Source organism: Phascolarctos cinereus, unplaced genomic scaffold (assembly GCF_003287225.1).
Source record: "Phascolarctos cinereus isolate Bilbo 61053 unplaced genomic scaffold, phaCin_HiC Scaffold_4;HRSCAF=312, whole genome shotgun sequence".
NCBI lineage: Eukaryota > Metazoa > Chordata > Mammalia > Diprotodontia > Phascolarctidae > Phascolarctos > Phascolarctos cinereus.
In genome coordinates this window covers 631,518,638-631,542,564 of record NW_027555847.1, presented here as the reverse complement: position 1 = coordinate 631,542,564, position 23,927 = coordinate 631,518,638, and the positions used below count along the sequence as shown (strand labels likewise).

At 39.9% G+C, this 23,927-nt stretch overlaps 1 protein-coding gene across 1 annotated transcript in view; it reads left to right on the top strand.

Moving 5' to 3' along the window:
• The first annotated feature begins 5,948 nt into the window (after nucleotides 1-5,948).
• The window catches only part of ASAP1 (ArfGAP with SH3 domain, ankyrin repeat and PH domain 1), a 606,833-nt gene continuing 588,854 nt past the window's right edge, over nucleotides 5,949-23,927 (top strand). The window contains exon 1 of the mRNA XM_078153734.1: nucleotides 5,949-6,174. The gene's annotated coding sequence lies outside the window, so the exon portion shown is untranslated. The remainder of the gene's footprint in view (nucleotides 6,175-23,927) is intronic.

Genomic DNA, 23,927 nt, shown 5'->3' with positions numbered 1-23,927 from the left:
TTTAAATAACTGATGCTTTGGAATCTATCTACAGATCCCTTGGGGATCCATGAACTCCAGCTTAAGAGCCCCTATTTTAGGAGGAGATGACCATTAACAGGAGAATGAGTATGAGCCTTGGCCTAGCCTTCCAGAAGACATGGAGGCAACTGTTTAGGCAGTACAGAGCCAAGGTGAACGTGAAACATCTGTCAGGACTCCCAAAAAAAGTTTCCCAATAAATGTATCATGTTTTAATGTTTTAAGTATCATCCTACTAGAAGAGTATAATAATTGCTTATAATAGTTACTGTGTCATATTTAAGCCTTTACCAGTGTGCGTTTTGGAGTCTTTTATGGTTTGTTAGTTTTGTTTGTTTGTTTGTTTGTTTTTGGCTTATTTCTTATGTGTGGAGGAAATATATGGCTGTCCTATACCTGATCTACATTGTAGCTTTCTATTTCCTTTTAGGGAAACCATAGACTTCAATCAAAACCTAAGTTCTTTTTGATTTTTCCTGGGGCTCTTGGATGAGGAGATAGAGTCAAACAGCATAAACCTCATGGAACCTCACACTTCTCTTTAGAGGAAAGACTCCCACAGGCAAGTACCTAGGTCCATCCACATGAGGCCAGAGCTGCATGACCCTTAGTGGGAGAGGGCCAGCACCCTACCATCTTCTCTTACTTCTGATCTCAGTGGTATCAATTGTCATAGTGGGAAAAACACTAGACCTTAGAGTCAGTAGAGCTGAAATAACTGGGCAAATCATTTAGCCTCCCTTTAGCTTTCTCAACTGTGAAGGGGTTGGACTACATCTGCAAGATCCCTTCCAACTCTCACTTTTATAATTCTGTCTTTCCAGACCTATTTCACATCACTCCCCCTCATGCACTTACATTCCAGTCAAATTGGCCTACTTATCACCCACATAACATTTTATCTACCACCTCTGAGACTGTGCATAAGCTGTGTCCCATGCCTGGAAAACACTCCTTTACTTCTACTTCTTAAACTCTCACTTCTGCATCAGTTTTACTTGCTCTCCCCAGTTCTTGGTGTGCTCTACCTTTTGAAATTATTTTGTATTACTTTGTATTTATCTACCTATACACTTTATATCTTAGCATATGTGGTGTAATCTCCCAAAAGGCAGAGACTGTTCAATGAGCATTTGTTAAGCTGCTATGTTCTAGGCACTGTGCAAGGCACAGGGGATATAGTGAGGAAAAAAACATTAAATAGCCCTAAGACCTCAAGAAGAACACTGACCCTCTTGGTGTTTGTAGTGCATCTCTTCTCCTAGTTTTGATATCCAAACCCCTCCACAATCTAGCCCCAACCTACTTTTCCAGTCTTACCTCCTACTGCTCCCCTACACATACTCTACAGTTAAACCATACTGGCTTACTGTGCTTGTACTACTGCTCTCTCTCTCTCTCTCTCTCTCTCTCTCTCTCTCTCTCTCTCCTCTCTCTCTCTCTCTCTCTCCCCATACCTGGAGTGGACTCTCCCCCTGCACCAGCACCATCACAAGCTCCATCTCTTACCATTCCTTACTTCCTTCAAAGCCAAACCTTCCATGAGTACTGCTGGAGTAAGAGTTTCTCCCTCCTCAAATTCTTCACAGCACTTTGGACAAGTCCTCATCAGTGTACTTACAGTATTGTGTGAATTACTTAGATCATTAAATAATTTTGCTATGATTTCATTTTCTGACAGCAGCAATCATATAAGTATACTTCTATTGACTCTCATCTGACTCAGAACTTCTGGGCTTGACCAGATGAAATCAGACTGACCTGGTTTCCATATCTTTAGTGAGCTCTCTGGCCATCGAATACTGGATTTCATGCCATGTGTTTCGTTGCTCTATTTCATTATGATTTTAATTTGTTGGAGTTTTTTTTCAAGAATAGATGTTACTCCAAGAAAACAGGTAAAAAGCATAACTCTTAAAGAATACACTTCAATGACTGTTAGAAATATTATGTAGAAATGAAAGGATTTCAAGGATCATTCAAGTCCACAATGAAACAGGATCAGTTGCATCAAAACACAAAGTTAATTGAAAAATATAAAAATATTGTCAACTGACAAATTACTGTAATAAAATATCCTAATTCTCAGAAAATAATTAAAAACTTTCAGAGGAACCTAGTAGCTGGAGGCACTGTTAATGATTTCTCTATAGCACAGCTTCCTGACTTTGGGAGAACAGTAAGAAGGCCAGTAAAAACAAACATTAAAAAAAAAAACCAGCTACTAACCTTTGTCATGAAATTAAAAAATGCTTGTCTTAGGCAAGATAACACAAAGGCTAGAGTATTGAAGATTGGGTAAAAGCCTTTTTTAATGCTAAAGCTCACTTTTCTATATCATAACCATTATCTGAAGACATCCAGTCAGAGGTGTGCTGGTAAATGTTTAACAACCAGCTTTCTTAAGAAAAAAATAGTTTTAATACATTTAAGTTTAATTTGTATAATTAATATTTTTCCCAGCACTTTCCAGGGGTCAGCATACTACAGCTTCCAAATCAAATCCTACATGCCACCTATTTTTGTACAGCCTGAGAGCCAAGAATGGTTTTTGTGTGGCCTACAGGCTGTAGTTTGCGTAATACATGAAACAATAAATCAAGCCCTGATTTGTAGTATTTGTCAATTTTGTCAAGTTTGTCCATTTCTGAGGTATAAAAGCTCACACTGAAAATTTAACAATCAGCTCTCCTAGAGTAGTTTTGAGCTGGCTCCAGCCTACCCTTAAGTCCAGTTTAGCTTGTAAGATCTGAGCATCTTCATTGGCTTGTAAAAATTTGTACTGGAATAAATATTTGAAGGATTTTTTTTTACTTCCAGTAGGCCTGGGAGTCTTGCCCTCTCAAAGCCACTGATGAACTCATAATTATATTGCTATGCTGAGAATTGGAATTGTTCTAGAATCATAGAAATTCCCAAATGGAACATCACCTTTTACCTTGCCACATGTCATGAAAGATTTTAAAATGTATGCAGAAGATAGAGATAAACATGCTTCAATGGCCTGAGAACTTACCTAATTTAAACCTCAATGAAAACCTTTGGACAAGACTTGAAAAATGGACTGATTGTCAAAGGTTTATGTACATTTATTATTCAAAGTAATCAAAAAATGGTTTCATGGTGAACATGTGTCAAAATCTGCTAGGTGGCACAGTGGATGGAGCACTGGACTGGGAGTCAGGAAGACCTGAGTTCAAATCTGCCTCAGAAACTTGCTTAGATATTTGTCTCTGAGCAAGTCAACTATGTTCCCTGAGCCTCAATTTTCTCATCTGTAAAATGAAGAGAATAACAGCACCTATCCTTCAGTGTTGTATTAAATAAGATCACATATATACTTTGCAAACCTGAAAGTGCTATGTAAAATCTGACTATTATTATTATTCTCTTGTGAACTGAATGCTAAATCTTATAAAACAAGTGACTGAAGCAAAAGTACATATTGCATAATGAAAGGGTTTTAAGATATGAGAAATTATAAGATTTATTGTATTTCAATAAATTCAATTTTTTAAATTTTGTCCTAGTTAATGTACATACCACTATATCACATTCTTTCTTCTTCTTCTTCTTCTTCTTCTTCTTTTTCTTCTTCTTTTCTTCTTCTTCTTCTTCTTCTTCTTCTTCTTCTTCTTCTTCTTCTTCTTCTTCTTCTTCTCTCTTTCTCTCTGTATTCATATCTTCCCCCACTCCAATTAATCAACAAAAATGTATTAAATACCTACTACTATATCCACCTATCCCTTTTAAATTGTAAACTCCTTAAACTCCGGGTGTCACAATTATCTTTGTATTCAGAGAATCCTAGCAGAGTATCTTGCCTTTAATAAATATTTGTGAATGGATGGATAAATTTTCTCATTCTTTTCTGCTTTCTCACTCTTATCTTGTTTCTCCTGATTCTTCTCCGGTTTCCCCTTCTGTATTTCTCTTTCTACCTCTCTTTTGTTTTCTTACTCTACTCTTCCTTTATCCCACCCCCACCCCAACTTATTTTCTGCACTCTCCGCTCTTGGGGTCTAGAGCAAGCAGCAAGCAGACCCACCTCAGGCTGGGCTTGGCATCTGCAAGGGGAAAGGAGGAAGGAAGTAAGAAAGTGAAGGAAGAGAACCATTCCAGTTCCTCTTCCTGTTCCCATTAGGCTCTTTGCCAGATGATACAGGGCAATTTAGAAACACTTGCCTCTTTCAATCATTCTTTCCACCCACAGCTTTTAGACCTTATCTTCTAAAGAAAGGCACAGCCACATCAGTGATGTCCGCTGGGCCACAATCCTCATCCAAGAGCCCAACATCTGGAAGGCTCAAGTGAACGGTGAAGGCAGTTATTAGGGCTGTCTCTGATTTATTTTATAGCTTCAGTTCCGGAGCATTTGCGTTGGCTGTTACTTATAATATGGAATTTCCCTCTCCAGCAATCATTTATCTTTGGCAGCGTGCTGGAGCTCAGTTTTGGCAATATTCCTGCGCTGGAGCAGGAGCTTAGCATTGTGCAAGTGAGCACAGGACAGCCTCTGGCTCAGAGAAGCAAGGGTTCTGTGGGTATTCCACAAATGCTTCACTGGCCTAGTGATAACCTTTCTCAGATGTGCGTTATGTACATGTTGCTGTTGCTCAGTTGTTTCAGTCATGTCCAACTCTTTGCGACTTCATTGGGGTTTTTCTTGGCAAAGATACTGGAGTAGTTTGCCATTTCCTTCTCCAGCTCATTTTATGGTTGAAGAAACTGAGGCAAACAGGATGAAGTGATTTGCACAGGGTGACACAGCTAATAAGTGTCTGAGGCCTGATTTCAGGTCAGGAAGATGAGTCTTCCTGACTTTAAGCCTAGCACTCTATTCACTATGACACCTAGCTACCCATGTTTATGTACATAGATCCATGGATTTTGAAGAAGGCCATCTTCTCCAGCTCCCTTATTTCACAGATGAGGAAACTAATGTCCAGGAAGTTTAAGCAACTTTCTGAACATTACACATATACCAAATGCATTTCAAACCAGTATTGTGACTTGAGCTCCTTCCACTGGACCAAATTTCAGCTACTGACCATTAAGCACTGACTATTCCTATTCACAGAGTTAAATATATCATTCCAATAATAGATCAAAGGAAACCTTGTTGGTTTTGGTGGAAGGAAGGAGGTGATGAGACAGGGAGAGATATGAAAAGAAAGGGAGACAAAAATAGGGAGGGAAAGAGGAAGGAGGGATGAAAAGAAAGGAAAAGAGGAAGAAAGAAAGGTAGAGAAAGAAAGAGATGGGAATGGAAAAAGAGAGATAGGAGGGAGAGGAGTGAAAAGAGAAAGAGAGAGGGAAATAGAGAAAGAAAGTGGGAAGAAAGCAGGCAGAGAGAAGGAAGGAGAGAGAGGGAGAAATACAGAGACAGACAGAAAGAAGGAAAGGGAGGAGAGAAGAGGGACAGAGGGATAGAGACAGGGTCAGAGTCAGAAGGAAAAAGGAGGAAGGGTGAAAAGAGACAAACAGAAAGAGAAAGAAAGGAAAGAGAATGGAGGGAAGAATGAAGGGAAAGAGAAGGGGGAAGAAAAAACAGAAAGAGGGGAGGAAAGAGAACTGGTGAAGAAACAGAAAGAAAGGAGAAAAGAGAGGAGGGTAGGAAGGAGAATTAGGGGGAGAAAGGGGATAAAAAGGGAGACAGAGCAGGAGAGAGGGAAAGGAGGAAAAGAGAAGTCAGAAGAGAAAGGGGAAGAGAGATAGACTTCTGAGTATAGTATATATTTGTCTTGTTAATCTGATGTCAAAGTTTTCAGCACACAATCCCTTGATTCCGAGAGTTCAACTTCCCCAGGAGGCCATTAGGAAAGGGCCTCTCCTGAAGGTTCAGAACAGCAGCAGCAGCACCACCACCACCACCAGTAGCAGCAGCAGCAGAAGCAGAAACAAGCCCCGCGCTGTCAGGAGCAGGAAGCACTGAACCGCCACCGCCACCGCCGCCGCCGCCGCCTTCGGGTCTATCTGTATTCTGCATGAGTCAGCCCCAGTTTATGCACCTGCTGTGATTTACAAATCTGAATGCACTGAATCCTCCCCGAGATGCTGCTAGCTCCTGCAAACAGATGGCTAGGGTAAAACCGGAGAACGGCTCTCAGTTCTGGCTGTCGGGGCCACACGACCCAAAGGAAACATGTCTATGTGAGTACTACATCCACTTACCCTTATGGATTTTTTTTTAGGGGGAGGGGAGTGTGAGGGTAATTGCGGCTCTGTCTTGCCAAGGCTGAAATTATAAATAGTCTAAGCTTTTGGAGGAGCCGGCTGGGTGATTTCTGCTCTGGGAATGGGAAAGTCTCAGGAAATTGCAATTTAAATTAGCTCGATTTCTATAGCTCTCGGAGGAAGAGACAAACAGGAAAAATCTGGGGAGGGGCCCGGGCTCCAGCTAAAGAGGGTGGAGCTGGCTGACACCCCCAGCCCAGGGACTACTTGTGAGAAGCCCTGGATGTTTTCCGGTCTCCTGGTAGCTTTGCAGCATCTTTCTGGGCTTGGTTCCCCCCAAAGTTCCGTCATTCCTACAGGTTCCCGAGCGGCTGGTGAAGGGAGGACAGCAGCCTGCAGCTGGGATTTTTCTCCCCGAGCCGGGCTTGGGCAGGGAGGGGCGGGCACTCCCCGAACTCCGGCTGGGCGGGCCCAGCTGCTCGCTGGGACTTGGGCTGGGGCGGGGAAGTTAAGCGGGAGACCTCCGAAGAGACCTCCACCCTTACAGTGGAAGAGAAGCCCCGCCTGCTTGCATGCGTAGAATTGATTAATCCGGAGTAAGGCAAAGGAAAGTGCTCTAAATACTCTGTTGGGTCCATGATTTACATATAAAATTACGGACACCTTCCCCGTTCATCAAATGGAGTTGACGCACCTACGTCATCTACACAGCCGAAATATTTTTTGAGAAGTGACTCCGTGCAAAGTGCAGGGTTCAGATTCTTAAATCAACTGGGAAGAGTCCCAAAATATATAAGCCACACACCCCACCCCAACACACAGGAGGGAGAGACATCTCTCTCTCTCTTTGGGGTGCAGGGATTCTGCAAGGTTATGCCCCCATTAAAGCCAATGGAATTTGCAGAATTAAACCCCGAGAGAGCAATATTTTTTTAGTGATGGGTTAGAATCAGTTTCCTTGCTCCACTACCCAGGATGTAATAGAAGGTGGTGCTGAGGTCATTCAAAAGATGTCTACTTCCCCGACCTCTCCCACACACAAACTTCAAATTCTTTTCTGAACCGCATCGCACCCCAATTTACTTAGAACTATCATGTTTACCCATCAACTCAACAAGCATTTTAAACACCTGCTTTTTGCCAGGCACTGTGCAAAGCACTGGGGATACATAGAAAGGCAAAAATTTCAACCATGTGTTCAAACAAGTTTTCCATCTCAGCACCTGGCTATGTAATGAAGTGAGTGTGCAATTAGAAGTGAATTGCTGGATTTTATTTCTTTTTTCTCTTTTTTTCCCCCTCCCCTTTGGAATTGCTAAAAATGTGTTGTTCCTAACTTGAAATGTCTGTCAGACCCAGGGAAGGTGGGTATTGAGAAAGAGTGAGGGGGAGGGGAAAATGGGGGTGAAGGGGAAGGTCTCTGAACCATCTTTAGCTTCCTTCTCAGAGAGGATTTATATTGTTAATCTTCAGTTTGGAACCTGAAGTTAAAAGCTAGAACAAAAACATACCTCAGAGTTAGGACACTCTAAAGGTTTTCTCCTTGGGGGTCAGTGTTTCAAAGGCTATATACAACATATGTTCTGCTCTTGTAAGTGAAGCTCCTAGTGGGCAGGGACTGTTTCTGTTTTGCTTTGTTTCAGTCTTTGTATCCTGGTATGGGCCACAGGGTTTGGTAACTTAGTAAATGCCTATTGAATTGAATTGAATTATTGGACTCAGGGTCTGAGCTGGCAGCTGCAGGTCTTGCAAGTGGGAAAATCCTCTGGAGTCTAAAGCTGTGACCTTGAAAGTCATGAGACCATCCAGGTGACCCATTTACTAGCTTTTTGTGTTTTCTTCAGCCTAGACCTGTACTCTCTCCACTGATGCACACCAGCCCCTCCTAATTTATAGTCTTAGAGAGTTTCTTAGGGCACTGAGGTTAAGTGACTTGCAATTAATCAATCAACAAACATTTATTAAGTACTTATTTTACAGATGAGGAAGCCAAGGCCCAGAGAAGGTCACCAAGTAAGCAGCATAGCTGAAACTCCTTCCAAGTACGGCAATCTTTTCTCTATACTAGGTGCCCTTTAGAACCTAACATTTACATCCCAACATTAACTCCCACATAAAATGGCTCCCCCCCATTGACTATATGTAGTTTCTGATTCCATGACTCCAATAATTTTCTTCATGGCACTGAAAACAAAGGACTGAGGTCTTTAACAACTATTCTACACCTATCCAGATGGGCAAGTGAAAAATGAGACAGTTTGGAGTTACAAAAGGCAGCATGATATTATAAAAAGGATGCTGGATCTTGAAGTTGAGACACCTGAGTTCAAATCCCTTATCCCATACTTACTAGGCTGTGTGGCCAAGGGCCCCATTAACTGCTGGAACATTCACTTATTAATCCACTTACCTGGGGGGCAGGAAGAGGAAAGTGGTTTAGCCCTCATGGGTTACAAGCAAATAAATGGATCTGTTTAATTTCTAATAGGAGGCAAGTTGGAAGAGATTCCCTTTAAAGAGATAGTAGACAATATTATAGCTTGCTTTAAAAAAGAGAAAAAAAGGGAAAAACCAACTATATAATAAAGTCAATATTACTTTTTTTTAAAAGTCATTTGACCCCTTGGAGCCTCAGTTTTCTCATTTATAAGATAAAGGTAATATATCCACTTCATGGGGTTGTATTGAAAATCAAATGAAATACTATAATTGTAGCCCCAGATAGCCAGGACCTAGGTTCACGGGGGCTTTGTAGGATTTTCCCAGGGTGAAAGAGAATCTTTGAGCTAGACTATTTGCAGACATTCAGGAGGATTATTTTGCTTTGGGTTTCTTGGGGTCTTGAGGAGTTATGGGTGTTGTATAAAAGAGATGGAGAGTCAAGAACAAGACACAAGTGATAAGTATATGAAGCAGACAGGAAGAGGACATAATATATACAAGGAACTGAGAGCAGGCCAGACTGGCAGTTATAGCAATTGGTAAAAGCTACATCTAGTAAATAGATTCTTCTATTTTCCCTGTTTTTCCAGAGCTCAATGCTAGGGACTTTTCCACGTAGAAGAATTTAAATGTCCATTCCTTTCTTCAGAAACCCCCTTCAGACAGGCTTGGAGGAATATATAGGAAGAAATAAGGAGGTGCTCCTCGCTGCAAATCTCAACTCAGCCACCTGTATCTCATTTTAATGTTTATTTGTATTTTCATATTATCTGATACTCTTCTTAAAAGACATGATTATTAACAGTGATTTTGGCTAAGCCTGTAAATTAGGGCAGTTAGGTAACTCTGTAGATAGATCACCAGGCCTGGAGTCAGGAAGACTTGAGTTCAAATTTGGCCTCAGATACTCAGTAGGTATGTGACCTTGGGCGAGTCACCTGTGTGTCTCAGTTTCCTTATCTATAAAATGAGCTGGAAAAGGAAATGGCAAACTACTCCAAGATCTTTGCCAAGAAAACCCCAAATGGGGTCACAAAGAGTTGATCACAGCTGAAATGACCAAACAACCACAAGAAGTTCACAGTTCAAACTTAAGGGAAGGAAAGCTTGCTCATCACAGAAAAGTTTTTCCTGGTATTAGTCTGGGGTTAGGGACAAAGCTGTACAGAGAGTTTCTACAATATTGGTTAACCTGGAAATACCCCAGAGCATGCTATCTAGACTTCCTTTGAACCCAGAACAAGATAATAAATAAGGCGATGAAACAGTAATGGAGAGGAATGATGAGGGATGGTATGGCTGCCTTCTAAGCACATACAACTGAAAGCACTGTATCATCATCTCTCCTGCTCTCTCTCCAAAAGCTATATAGATAAAGCACTGCATCAATGTCAGCTATTATTATAGAAGAAAGAACACTATACCAGGAGGAATTGTGGTCTGGATTTTGTCACTAACTGTGTAACCTCAGTTATCACTTAACCCTTCTGAGGCTCTGTTTTCTTAACAGTAAAAATAAGACCTGCCTTGCCAAGCTCAAAGAGTTGTTCTAGGGATCAAATGACACGATGCATGTGAAAGACCATGCAAATGTTGGTATGTTTATTAATTTGAATTCAGCATATTATCATTTAATAGATGCAAGGCATCATGCCAGGCACTAGGAGACGTTTCAAGATTTGTTATTGTTGCTGCTGCTTTTGTTACTGTTGTTAGAGAATGGTACCCTCTAAGTGGAAAGGAACTGTTTTCCATACATGAAGCACTACATGAAGACTGTCAGGTGTAACACATAGACTTGCTTGCTTTAATCATCATTATGCAAATGTAAGGAACTCTACTTGTAGGTCCAAACAATCAATGACACAAGTACAGGATGAGAGAATTTTAGCTAGATGGCAGTCCATGTGAAAAATAAAAAATCTAGGAGTTTTAGCATACTGCATGATCAGTAGGATTCAGCAATATGAGAGGCTGCCAAAAAAAAAAAAGAAAGCTATTGTGATCTTAGACTGAATCAGTGGAATCAGTGGTGTCCATAGTGAGGGAGGTGATAATTCCACTGCACTCTCCTCTGGTCAAGCCACATGTGAAATGTCGTATCCATTTCTGGACACCACACTCTAACTGTGGCATTGACCATTTGGAACACGTTCAGAGGAGGCTGACCAGGATAGTGAGGTGTTTTGAAATATTGTTATTTGAAGATTAGTTGAAGGAACTAGGACTATTTAGCCTAAGGACGGGAGGCGTAAGGAACACATGATCATTATATTAAAATATTTGAAGAGTTGTTGTGGAGAATGCAATTCCACAAACACAGAATTATACTTGTTAGGCTCCATTCCAGAGGTCAGAACTAAGAGCAACTTTTAGTTCAATATGAGGAAAACTTCCTGATAATCCATTTTGTTGTGAGCTCCTGAAGGGTAGGGACTGTCTTTTGCCTTTCTTTGTATCCCCAGAACTTAGCCCAGTGCCTGACACATAGTAGGCACTTAATAAATGCTTACTGATTGACTGCCTAGTTATCTGAACATGCAATGGTTTGTATTATGAAGTAGTAGGGAATGATCTGTCCCTGGAGGTAGGAGCTGATTGACAATTCTTAGGGATATTGTACAAGAGATGTATGCACTAGACAAGGAGTCTCTGGAGTGCTTTCCAATTCTGGAATTCTGACTCAGTGCCCATCACTTTTGATTTTTACACGACTTGCCGGGCCATCATACTCAGCCGTTATTTTCTTGACACAACGCTGTATATTTTGCTCATTTTATTAGTGTCAAAAAACACGAGCTAACATGCTACCCAGCTAATTCACAGCAACAGACGTGGCATAGATATTGGTGGGCACCTTGCCAAAACCTTTAAAGAGGGTCTTACTCTCTAACTCACTCTTATGCTCTTACATTAGCAGAAAGTAAAAGGTGGCAGACTGTAGCGTCAATATGCATTACTATTAACCTGGTACTTAAACCATAAGAAACACAGGTAAAAATGAAAATCAGCCTTTTACGCTTTGGTAGCTAGTACCCATATGTAACTAATGCAGACAGTTCAGAAATAGAATTAGAAGGAGCAAGACTTGGGAGATTCCATTTTGTTTTACATCTGTACCTATCTACACACGGATCTATGGAGGTTCCCCATCAGAAATCAGTTCTTAAGCCCTTACCCACTGGTGAACCCTCTCCTCCTTTTTACACTTGCTATATTTCAAAAATCCCTAATCATGTGATTTTGGCATGATGGATCTATTTCTACAGAGTAGACAAACATGTTTGGATACTGCTAATAGTTGATTTAATTCTTAAAATAAGGTAGTATATAATAACAATAAAAGCACAAATAACAAACATCTAGCCCATGAACTTGAACCTGCTACTCTTCTACAATGAGATGCTTTGAACCTAGGAGTATTAGGAAATGTTGAGTTTGGCTCCCAACTTTGAGGAAGCAAGAGTGTGAGCAGCGTGGTTCGCATGGGTTCCACTGTTCCATGGTTCAGCTCATACGTGTAGGACCTCAGATTGAAGCCTCAGCTATTCTGGACCCAACAATCTTGGCTCAGTTTGTGGTTCTTGGAATCTGATGTGAACTGGAACACAAGAGAGTTGGTGTTTTCTAAAGTAATAGTTGTCTGGTCATTGACAGGGACCTCTGACCATCTGTGGTCTCAGGTCCATAGAAAAGAATAAGCAAACCAGCAGCTAGCTCTTGCAAGAAATGGTGTAGAAATGATGCCAACTTGGCATCCTTCTTTTTATCCTTGATCATGGCCCCTCTTTCTGACCTTGACCATTACTTGCTCTGCCCCCTGAATCTCTTTCCATCTCCTGTTAATACGCCTTAGCCAAATCCTCAGGGATCCTCAAAGAAGAGTGAAGAGGGAGTTTTCAGGAAAGGAAGAAGTGCTTCATATACATTCATTCCAATTTTAATAGACTAGGTTCCAAGTTACCTTCCACTTATTACGTGTGTGTGTGTGTGTGTGTGTGTGTGTGTGTATAAAATATCAGACACTAGTCCGATTCTATTATGAATTTGTCAGTTACCTTTCCAATTTTCTTTTGCATTTCCATCCTTATCTCTAAGGTCAATGGTCAATGTCTAAAGGTCAATTATCCCTATTAAGGTTATTCCAAGCATCAGTAGATGGGTTGGAAGGAGGAATTATTTAGAGGGACAGAGGCCCCTGAAATCGTATTACCTAGGTAGTTACTCAGCCTCCACATAAGGCAGAACTTTACCCCCAAATCAACCTCTGTAGCTGCATGAAAATGTCTTTAAAATGCAAGAGGTTCAAACTGCATCTGAAATAGTCCCAAGGTCCCTTGTAAGGTTAAAGGGGCTTTTAAAATGCTTTTCCAAACCATGTCCCCTAAACATGTATATAATGGTCCGGATAGTTAATTCTGCGTACAAATTACAAGGCTGTGGCCTCTAATTCTGTAGTGGCATACAGAGAACAATCCCCAGGTGGCTCATCTGCTGAGGTGGCAGCTTTAAGGCGGCCTTATCTCTGTAAGTGTATGCTACCAGAAAGTTTGGCCCATGGGGTCTAATTCGAATCCACCAAAGCAAGGAAACTGAAAATCAATCACTTGTGGGCAAAACAGCAGAGCTTAGAAATTGCATGTTGCAAAGATGTGCAGAGTTTGCAAAACCCCTACCATCTCTTCCTGGGATTAAAAACAGGAACTAGCTAAACTGAACTTAAAATACAAGCTGTTTAGCCATTCATTCCTTCATTCACTCATTCATGTGTTTTCAGCAACCAGGCAACAAACATTTATTAAGTACTTGCTATTTCTGCAAGACATCACGCTAGGCCCTGGGGTACAAAGATAAAAGCAAAATACACCTTGTTCTCAAAGAGCTTACTGTTCTAATGGGGGAAGTGGCATGCTGACATATAGGTGTATGCCAGGGGTGGCACTTGAGGACCTAAAGGGCTACATGTGGCCTCGAGGCCACAGGTTCCCCACCCCTGGTGTCTGCAGAACATGTGTAAAATAGATACAAGGTTAATGGAATGGAGATAATAGGGAGCCTCTTGAGTTCATTAAATATGATAGTGACATGTGCAGACCTGTGTTTTAGGAAAATTACTTCAGTAGCTGTGTGGAGGCTAGGGTTGGAATAGATGAAAAATTGAGGCAGGGAGACTAATTAAAAGGCAGATGAGAGTATATGAGGACCTGAACTGAGATGTTGGCTGTGTGAGTGGAGTGGAAAGAGAGGGAAGAGATTTTGGGTTTATCTATCTATATCTGACTGTCATCAATCTACCTATCATTGATCTATCATCTGTCTATCATCTATCTGTCATCTATCTACCATCTATCTGTCATATCTATCATCTATCTGTCATCTGTCTATCAATCTGTCTGTCTGTCTATCTTGATGAGAGGAAGCCTAGGAGTCCATGATATGAGTAGAGGGCTAATCTCTCTGCCTATCTTTTTTGTCTGCCAAAATTCTTTCTATTTCCTGTCTTTCTGGAAAGGAAATGTATATACATGTTTCCTGGGTTTATATACCAATGGTATTCTTAGATCGCCAGCCTTTGCTGCAAAATGGTCTTTTATTTCCCTGGGGGAACAGTGCAGAGAAAAAAACTTGAGAGGAAGCTCCAAAGCTTCTCTTTGCAGAGTATGTTAATTAAGGAGCTATGTCCCCACCTCCACCCCCCACCCCCCTCCTTCTGTGCCTTTTTGACAACCTGCTCCTCCCACATACAGGAGGAGAATGAGGCTGCATGAGTAAGAGACTGAAATACCAAAACCTACAGTCATTTAATGGGTAGGACTGAAAACTAACATCCATTGGAATCAAAAAGTGCAGGTGGTAGTGCTCAATTCAGTTCCATTCAACAAACATTGATTGACCACCTTGCAAAGCAACATGCAGGGTCTTGCTAGGGAAATGAAAAGATGAAGAAATCCAAGTTCCTGCCTTTGAGTGGAATGAGACAAGAACACAAAGAATCATAATGCAAAGAAGGAAATGACAAGTACCACAAGAGAGGTACAAAGTGCTATTCAAGGCTAGAGGAGAAAAAGAATGCTACCAGTCGGGAGGGGGTTGATAAGGGAATTGTTCAGTCGTTTTTCAGTCGTGTCCTATTCTTTATAACCCCATTTGGGGTTTTCTTGGCAAAGATCCTGGAATGTTTTGCCACAGCCTTCTCCAGCTCATTTTACAGATGAGGAAACCGAGGCAAACAAGGTTACATGATTTGCCCAGGGTCACACAGCTAATAAGTGTCTGAGGCCAGATTTGAATTCACAAAGATGAGTCTTTCTGACTCCAGGCCTAGCACTCTATCCACTGTGCCACCTAGCTGGGAATTAGTTCAATCCAATCCAATAGAGTGCCTACTACGTGCTAGGTACTCTGAATACAAAGACAAAAACAAAAGCGCCCCTGACCTCAAAGAGCTTATATTGTACTAGGAAGTATAAGAGGTATGCACAGATGTGTATGATACAAGGAAGGTTATGAAAGGGACAAAGGAGAAATCCAGTCAAGATAATTTGCAGAGAGTGGGAGAGCTTTCAGTGGGGGAGGAAAGAGGAATCAGAGAAGGTTCATGGGGAAGTGGCATTAGGGTGGGTCTTGAAGGGCAGGTAGGATTTAGAAAATTAGAATTTCCCTCTTCTCAGTAAGGAGATGAAGAACATTTGGGAAATAATTTTGAATATACTTGCTATAGTCATTGTAATTTGTTATTTTTGCTTAACTGTTCTTTGTTACAAGGGAAGGTTCAATGAAGTGGGAGTTGGTGTATATTGGGAAATAACTTCGATGCAAAGGAAAAAGTATCAATAAAACTTAAAAAAAGAAGAAGAGTAGAATTCCAGCTATGGGGGAAGTATTCCAGGCAGAGGGAACAAGCATGAAGAGAAGTGTGGAGGTGAGAAACCACATGGTGTGTTCTGGGAACAGCTAGTAGCTCAGTTTACCTGGAGGCCACAGTTATGCATAAGGGAGTTATGAATGATAGGGCTAAAAAAAAGGTAGAGTGTATATATGCTGTAGAGGATCCTGAATGGCATGGAATATGTGAATTTCTGATGTAATCATAGAATGCCAGAACCGATTGGGACTTAGATACATTCTGATCCAACCTCCTCCTTTTTCAGATGAAGACACTAAAGCCCAGAGAAGTAAAGTAATTTGCCAAAGGGCATAGAGTTAGTGGCACAGCCTTATGTAAAGTCCCTATCTTCAGTCACTCACTCCAGTCACAATTTTTCAGCAACAACGTTATTAGAGTTGATACTATAGATAGACCACTGTGACAATTTCAAATACTTCCTGAGTGAAGCTTTATTCCCATTTTTAGAAGTCATGGAAGGTAACTAAGGAATTCAAGCCCTTTAATCAAATGCCTTGATATGATGAAGCAGATTACACTAAATTCTAATCTACTCCGCTGCAGGAAAAAACATGTTCTCCTTCCTCAAACCTTACCTAATCATAGAATTTAGATTAAGAAAGGATCACATAGAAGGAGTCATTGATGTGAGAATGGGTAAGATCTTCAGGGGGAAGAATGGAGAGAGAAAAAGAAGAAGACCAAGGACAGCGTGTTAAGCAAATTAAGGGACAAAAGGAAGAAGAGGATGTAACATGAAGGAAACAGGAGCGGGGGTGAAGGAGGGGGGGACAACCAAGAGCATGCAATACAATTTAAGCAAGTAAAATAAAATCAGTCCCAAAACTGGGGCTTTATTACATACACTATCAGAGCAATTTCATGACAGGCTATCAGCTTCTCCAATGAAACTCATAGCATTTCAGAGTCCTTAAAGAACATGGGGCAGCTAGGTGGGGCAGTGGATACAGCACCGGGGTCTAGAATCAGATCTGGGTTTAAATTTGGCCTTAGACACTTACTAGCTGTGTGACCCTGGACAAGTCATTTAACCCTGTTTGCCTCAGTTCCTCATCTGTAAAATGAGCTGGAGAAGGAAATGGCAAACCACTCCAGTATCTTTGCCAAGAAAACCCCCCATTTGGGGTCACAAAAAGTTGGACATGACTGAAATCTCTCAACAACAACAAACACCTAGTCCATACTCCTCATTTTTACAGAAGAAATTGACACCCAGAAATGGAAAGTGATAAATGATTCAGTAACAAATAAAAGCAAAGTATACAATGTGGTATGAAGTTTTCTAATTTCATGGTTACTTTGAGAAAAGCATATTATCTTTTCTCTAAGGTATGTCAAGAACACATTCAGAATATAATGGAGGGAAGGGCTTTGGTATACAGCTTCTGTCTCTAAAAGGCCACTGAATAACATTATTGTCAAACTTAATTATCAAGCTTATTAGTGATAAACATAAGAAATAAAACTGGAACATTCTCAATAAAGTTTCATTTCACCCAAAACAAAAGCATAAAGGACAAGTAAACCTATATGTGTCAGTGTGTGTGTGTGTGTGTGTGTGTGTGTGTGTGTGAAAATGACACATCCTTAGAATTGGAACAGATGTCATCGAACACTCTCCTGACCATTTCCAATAAATGATCATCTGGCCTCCACTTAGAGACATCCATCAAAGGAGAATTCCTAGTATTTAAGATAGACTTCAAGGATATGTGTATTCTCAGTGTGTATGGTTCCTTGATGTAGATTGCAACTTCTCTGTGCCTTAGTAAAGACTCATTGGGAATTCTGTTGCCAACTTGGTGAGAAGCCTCTCAGAACTTAGGTAGACAGTCTTCAGGCAACAGACATTAAGTCCTTTTATTTCTGTCTCATTGGTTCTCTATCTTATCCCCTCCTGTGCTTTTGAACTTCCTTATTTCTATCAAAGTTACTATGCCCCTAGTCTCTAGTCACTCTAACCTCAGCATTTTACCAAAAGCCTTTCTCCCTCATTCCACATAACCAACAAGTTGCTGAATTGTGTCATCCATAACTGCAACGTCTCTCACATTCAACCCCTCCTCTCTACTCAGGCCTTCAGCACCCCTCACCTAGATGATTGAAATGGCTTTCTCAGTCTCTCAGTCAATATCTCAGCTGTTAAGCATTTATTTTTTAAGTATTTTTTCCAATTACATGTAAAAACAATTTTCAATTTTTGTTTTTTAAAATTTGGATTTCAAATTCTCTCCCACCCTCCTTCCCTTCCCTCCTCATTGAGAAGGCAAGCAGTTTGATAAAGGTTATGTGTGTGCAGTCATGCAAAACATATTCCCACATTAGTAGTGTTGTAAAAACACACACACACACACACACACACACAAACTAAAAGAGAAAAACCCAAGAAAAATAAAGAAAATTTAAAAAAAAATATTCTTTGATCTGCATTCAGATTTTCTCAGTTCTTTCTCCAGAGGTGGATAGAATTTTTCATCATGAGTCCTTTGGAATTGTCTTGGAGTTTTGTGTTGCTGAGAATAGCTAAGTTATTCATAGTTGACTATTGTAATTTAGCAAGCATTTATTAAGTGCCTATGTGCTAGTGCCCTCCCTCGCCATCTTATATTTAACTCACTTGTATTTATTTTGTATTTATTCTGCATATTTATATATGTACATATTGTCTCCCTCAACGTAAGCTTCTTGAGAATAGGAATTGCCTTCTTTGCCTTTGTACCTGAGGTTTATATAGTGCCTGGCACAGAGCAGTGGCTTAAAGTCTTGTGCGATAAAGTCTGGGATTGGATTTGCAGTTGGAGTCTTCAGCTTGGTAGGATAGGCTAGGGTTTGCTTTTCATTGGTACAGCCTTTGACAACCCAGGGCTGCCAGAACACAATGATGAAACACCAGAGGAGAAGGACTCTGGTGGAGGCTTCAGTTAGAGGAGATGTACAGAAAAGTCACAGTTCCTCTGTACAGATCTACAACACTTCCAGTTCTACAAAGCACTTTCCTCACAACAACCCTATGAATTGATACAAGTATTATTCTTCCCTTTGGCAGGTGAGAAAACTGTATCTCAGAATAATTAAGTAATTTACCCACAGTCCCATGAGTAATAAGTGCTACACTCTGGACTCCAACTGGACACCAACTCTTCCCTCAAGGCCACTCATTAAAATTAACATTAAAAATTAAATTTTAAAATGTCATATATACATATATTCAGGTATATGTGTGAATAGATTTGTATATGTGCACAAATATTACATTTGTATATGCCTATAAACATATATCCATATGTACCCGTAACTAGGTGTACATATGTGTATTATACACATACATATATGTATATAAACACATATACGCATTTATCTTTAGCCCATTAACAACTGGTAAGTCCAAAGTGTACTAAATGCTTCTCTTCTGCTAGTTCCATTGGGGTCAGCACATAGAAGTCTTTGGCAGTTTCCTTTGTTACAGTGCATTAAGTCCAAGCTATTTGGCATGAGAACAAACTGATTTTCAAGCCAACTTTCAAAGTGAATGGAGCTCTCACCTTGGCATTAGAAGCATAGCTGTCCTAGGACTCCAAAATTTAGAGGATGCTAGCAGCACTTGCACTAGTTCAGCAGGGTAGGAAGAATAGAGCTTAGTGCCAAGTTATCAAAAACACTTAATTAAAATAGGAAGTTAATTAAAAGTCAAATTCATGAGATCACAGATCCATTAGAGAAAGGTTCTTAATTTATTTGGGTCATGGACCCCTTTGGCAATCTTGTGAAACTTAATGAACCCCTTCTCAGAATAATGTTTTTAAATGTATAAAACAAAATACGTAAGATTAAAAAGAAAAACAATTGTGTTTAAATAGTTATCAAAGCATTTTTTAAAAAGTTTGAAGACTCCAAGTTAAGAATCCCTCAAAGAAGTAATTATATGCCCTACTCCTTCCCCCCACTGGCTTTGGTAAACTCTCTTACCATCCCTTCTTGTTCCTCATACCAAGCACTGGCCTCCTCAGAAGTGGCTTTGCCATGTCCCAGTGTCTCTACCAACAAGGTGGATGATCCCTTTCATAGTTCAGTGTCCCAGAGCCTCTTGCCAAACCCTTCTCTATTGAATTAGTAGGCACTTAATAAACGCTTGTTGATTGAGTAATTGATTTAAAATTTTTATTTAAAGCTACCTTTTTGTTCTGCTTGCCCATGGTGCCAAAATCGTTAGTTCTAACTCTTTTTGGAAGAATCTGAAAACTTTGGGTCTTGCTTGGAGCAAATGAAGCATCCTTCTGTCTGCCAAGTATAAACACAACAACCTCCTTCTGTGTGAGAAGAAAAGAAATTTCCACTCTTCCCATTGTTTAAAGTTGCAAGAAATACTGGATTTGGGAATTTAGAGAGTTTAGTGTTGGGAATAGGAGCACAACATATGAAAAAGTATATGTCAACTGGCCAAAATAATAGCAATGAGGATTCCAGAGCTGAAGGCGTTTTGCCAGTGAAGATGTTTTTGAGATTGAGAAAAATGGAGCATGTGTAATTGTAGACAATCAATAGTCAATAATAGTCAATAAAGATCTATTGAACACCTACCATATGCCAGGCACTGTGCTAAGAGGCACCCTGGCTAAAAAACAAAAACAAAAAGACATGTTTTTGGTAGTCAGTCTTCTAGGGATTAGACTCTCTGAACATAGTTGGATTGATCAAATTCATGTCTGTCTGTGGGTAGATATTGAAATTTTCTCCAGCTTGGCAGAAACTGCTCCAGCTTGTGTTCTGTTGGCATAAACTTTGAGACTACCCGCAAGGCATTGGAGGAGGACTCGAAGAAAGGAATAATATTAATGACATATTTATATGCAGTTTTGTGGTTTACAAAGTGCTTTATATCTACCACATTATTTGTTCCTCACAGCAAGCCTAAGACATAGAAAGTGCAAGTATTGTTAGTCCAGTTTTATATAGGAGTAAACTGAGGCCCAGAGAGGTAAAAGGTCCTGCATATAAATACCAGGTGTCCCCAAAATCTTAGGAAAGGCCATGTGGCATAGGGACTATAGAGAACTAGCCTCAGGGCCCAGAAGACCTGAGTTTAAGTTCCGTCTCTTACACATACTGGCTGTGTGATGCTGGACAGGTCACTTCTCAGTGCTGGCATTGTTCAGTTTAACTCATCATGACCCCATTTGGGGTTTTCTTGGCAAAGATGCTGGGGTGGTTTGCCATTTCCTTCTCCAGTTCATTTTACAGATGAGGAAACTAAGGCAAACAGCTAAGTGACTTGCCCAGGGTCACACAGCTAGTAAGTGTCTGAGGCTGGAATTAAACTCAGGAAAATGAGTCTTCCAGACTCCATGCCCAGCACTAACCACTGTGCCACTTAGCTGCCCCAAGATACAATTATTGTTCCCATTTTACAGTTGAAGAAACTAAGGTAAACAAAGTTAAGTGACTTGCTTGGGGTCACATAGCTGGTAAATGTCTGAGGCCAGATTTGATAAGTTACAGAGAGGGTGCCAATGTGCACTGATAGAGGGAGTTTCTTAGTCAAGAGTTCCCCATACTTTAAATCACAGCTTTGGTCCCTGTCCTTGGCTGTTTTTCTCAAGAAAGAGAAATTTACCAGAAACTACCAAACATATGAAATATTAGGCAAATACTAACTCAGTAATACAAATATAGATTTATCAAAAATTACTGTCATATCCTGAAAATAGAAAACATAATAACAATTTTAAAAACAAGATACATAATTATTCCTAGAAATAGGATGGTCCATCATTTGTATTTGAAAGTTAGAGGGTGAGAGAAAGAATATACTTCTATAGGCTAGTAAAGGGAGGAAGAGTGGCACACATGAATGAATGCATGAATGAATGAATGAAAAAAGCATTTATTAAAAAAAGGGCCATGACAGGGATGGTGCAGTGAACCTGGTTCTGGGCCAGATAAGGTGAATACCAACCAAGAATTAGTGTGCCAGGGTCAGTGGTGGGAGTCTTGGCCTGGATATGGCATGCATTATATTTATTCATTCAATAAACACTTTGTATATGGTATTTGCAAGGTCCTGTGCTGAATATCTGTGTGACTCACTTTTTCTCCCCATTTCTGTCCCTCTATATCTCTCCCTATCCAATGAGTCCCTCATTAGAAAATATTCAGAAATTCTCTTTCTCTCCTCTCCACTCTCTGTCTCTCTCTCTGCTTCCCTCTCTCCTACTCTGTCTCTGTCTCTCCCTCTCACTTTCTCTCTCTCTCTTTCTCTTTCTCTCATTTTCTCTCATTCCCTCTCTCTTATTCTATTTTTCTCTCCTGTTCTTTTTCTCTCATTCTCTCTCCTCTCACCTCTTTCCAAATATTTTTGTTGCTATGTCTCTGTGTGGTAAGCTGAGGACTTTGTATACTGGATGGGTGTGAGAGTGTGTGTGTGTGTGTGTGTGTGTGTGTGTGTGTGTGTGTGACAGTACAGCATATGGGAGGGAGGCTGGCTAATTCTCAATGTGAATGGAGAACAAGAGAAGAAACAACTGTAAACTGCTACACTCTCACCTCAGATGGTGTGATTATGTGTGCTCTTTCCTATAATTAACCTTGTAAATTAAGCTGTTCATACCACATGTGGGTGTTATTTTGTGTTTTGGTTTGCACTATAGTCCCTGTTTCTTCCCTTCACTCCCTATCCATATGTGTGTACATATATGTGTATGTGTACATGTACATGTGTATATATATACATATATGCATATACATATATCCATAAATCTAGATACATTTATACATATACATATGTGTGCATTTGTAGTGTCTGCTCATCCACACCCCCAATAGAGTGTAAGTTCCTTGAGCCAAGGATTATTTTTCATTTTGTCTTTGTATCCCCAGGGCCTACCACAGTGCCCAGCATGTAGTATATGTTCCAAGAAATGTTTATTGGATTGGAGTGGATTTGGACATTTAGAGATGATCAGTGTCTTACCCAGGGTCATACAGCTACTTACCAGCAGGTATGGGCCTCAAACTCTGGGGGCTTCTCTTCTCCATACAAGGAGATAAAGAGAAGCAAGTGTTCCAGCTCAGATGGGAAAAGTGGAGGTGGTCCATGTGGGTAGGCTATATTCAGCTCCAAAGAGAAGAAGACAGAGCTACCACTTATTATATCACATTAAGGTTTGCAAAGTACTTTACAATATTATCTCATCTTCACAGCATCTTCACCTTCGAGATAGGGTGTATAATTATCACCATTTTATAGATGAGGAAATGGAGGTAGCCAGAAGCTAAGTGACTTGCCCAGGTCACACAGCTAATAAGTGTCTGAGGCTGAATTTGAAGTTAGGTCATCCTGACTCCAGTCCTTGTGTGTATCCAGTATTCCACCTATATAACCAGGATACACACACACACACACACACACACACACACACACACTATACATATATATACACACATAAATATACATATATCCAGATATCCAGAAGGGAGTCCAAGGCCTGACTATGTTGTATATATTTTGTCTTTCTAGATAATATTGTTATGTGTCTATTGTGTTTTTTTTAACATATATTGCAAAATCAGTGAATTTCGAAAAATGATGATGATAGACAAAATTCTGTCAGTTTCTGACCAATATAGACTCTAATAACACAAAGAATTACTAATGATATATTAAGAACAGAATATAATCATATTTAATGTGATTTTCTTAACAATACATGTCTATATACACACATCTATTTCATATTCCATGTATACACAACTCTGAGTGATGGCTTGCAAATGAACATCTCCAAGTACTTTGTACTCTACATATGTTCGCTTCTGTGCTTACACAGTCTGACAGTGCTGTATCATCTTATTATGCACAGCTGCAATTTATGAATTATTTTTAAAATGTAGGTTTTTTATGAATAAAGTTGTAGTTTGGGAACAATTTTATTTTTTATAGTGCAGTAGATATTTTAAACTTTTTAGTTAGTCTTTAATTACAGAAGGTTAAATAGCCTATGTATATCTTTTACAAAATGTATTAAATATTTCTAATCATATTTCTGCCTTAGTTTTCAAATAAACAAGATCTCAAATAAAATAAAAATTTCACATTTTGGTGAAAACTGAAAATCAGTGTCATTTTGTTGTATGTAATATTGAAATTTGTGAAAAGTGATTTGGAAATATTTATTACAATGCAAATTATAATAGCATGATATATGTGATTTTGATTTTCATGTTATTTAAATTTTTATTTTTATTTTCATATGTGCTTTAAGAATAAATGTTATCCTTTCCTATTCTGTTCTGCATTTGTGTAGCAGGCAGAACACGTTTGGGGTTTTTTGCACACCAGTACAAATCCTGTGTAGGGAGTTCTAGTCAGTCCTGGAGGTCTTCT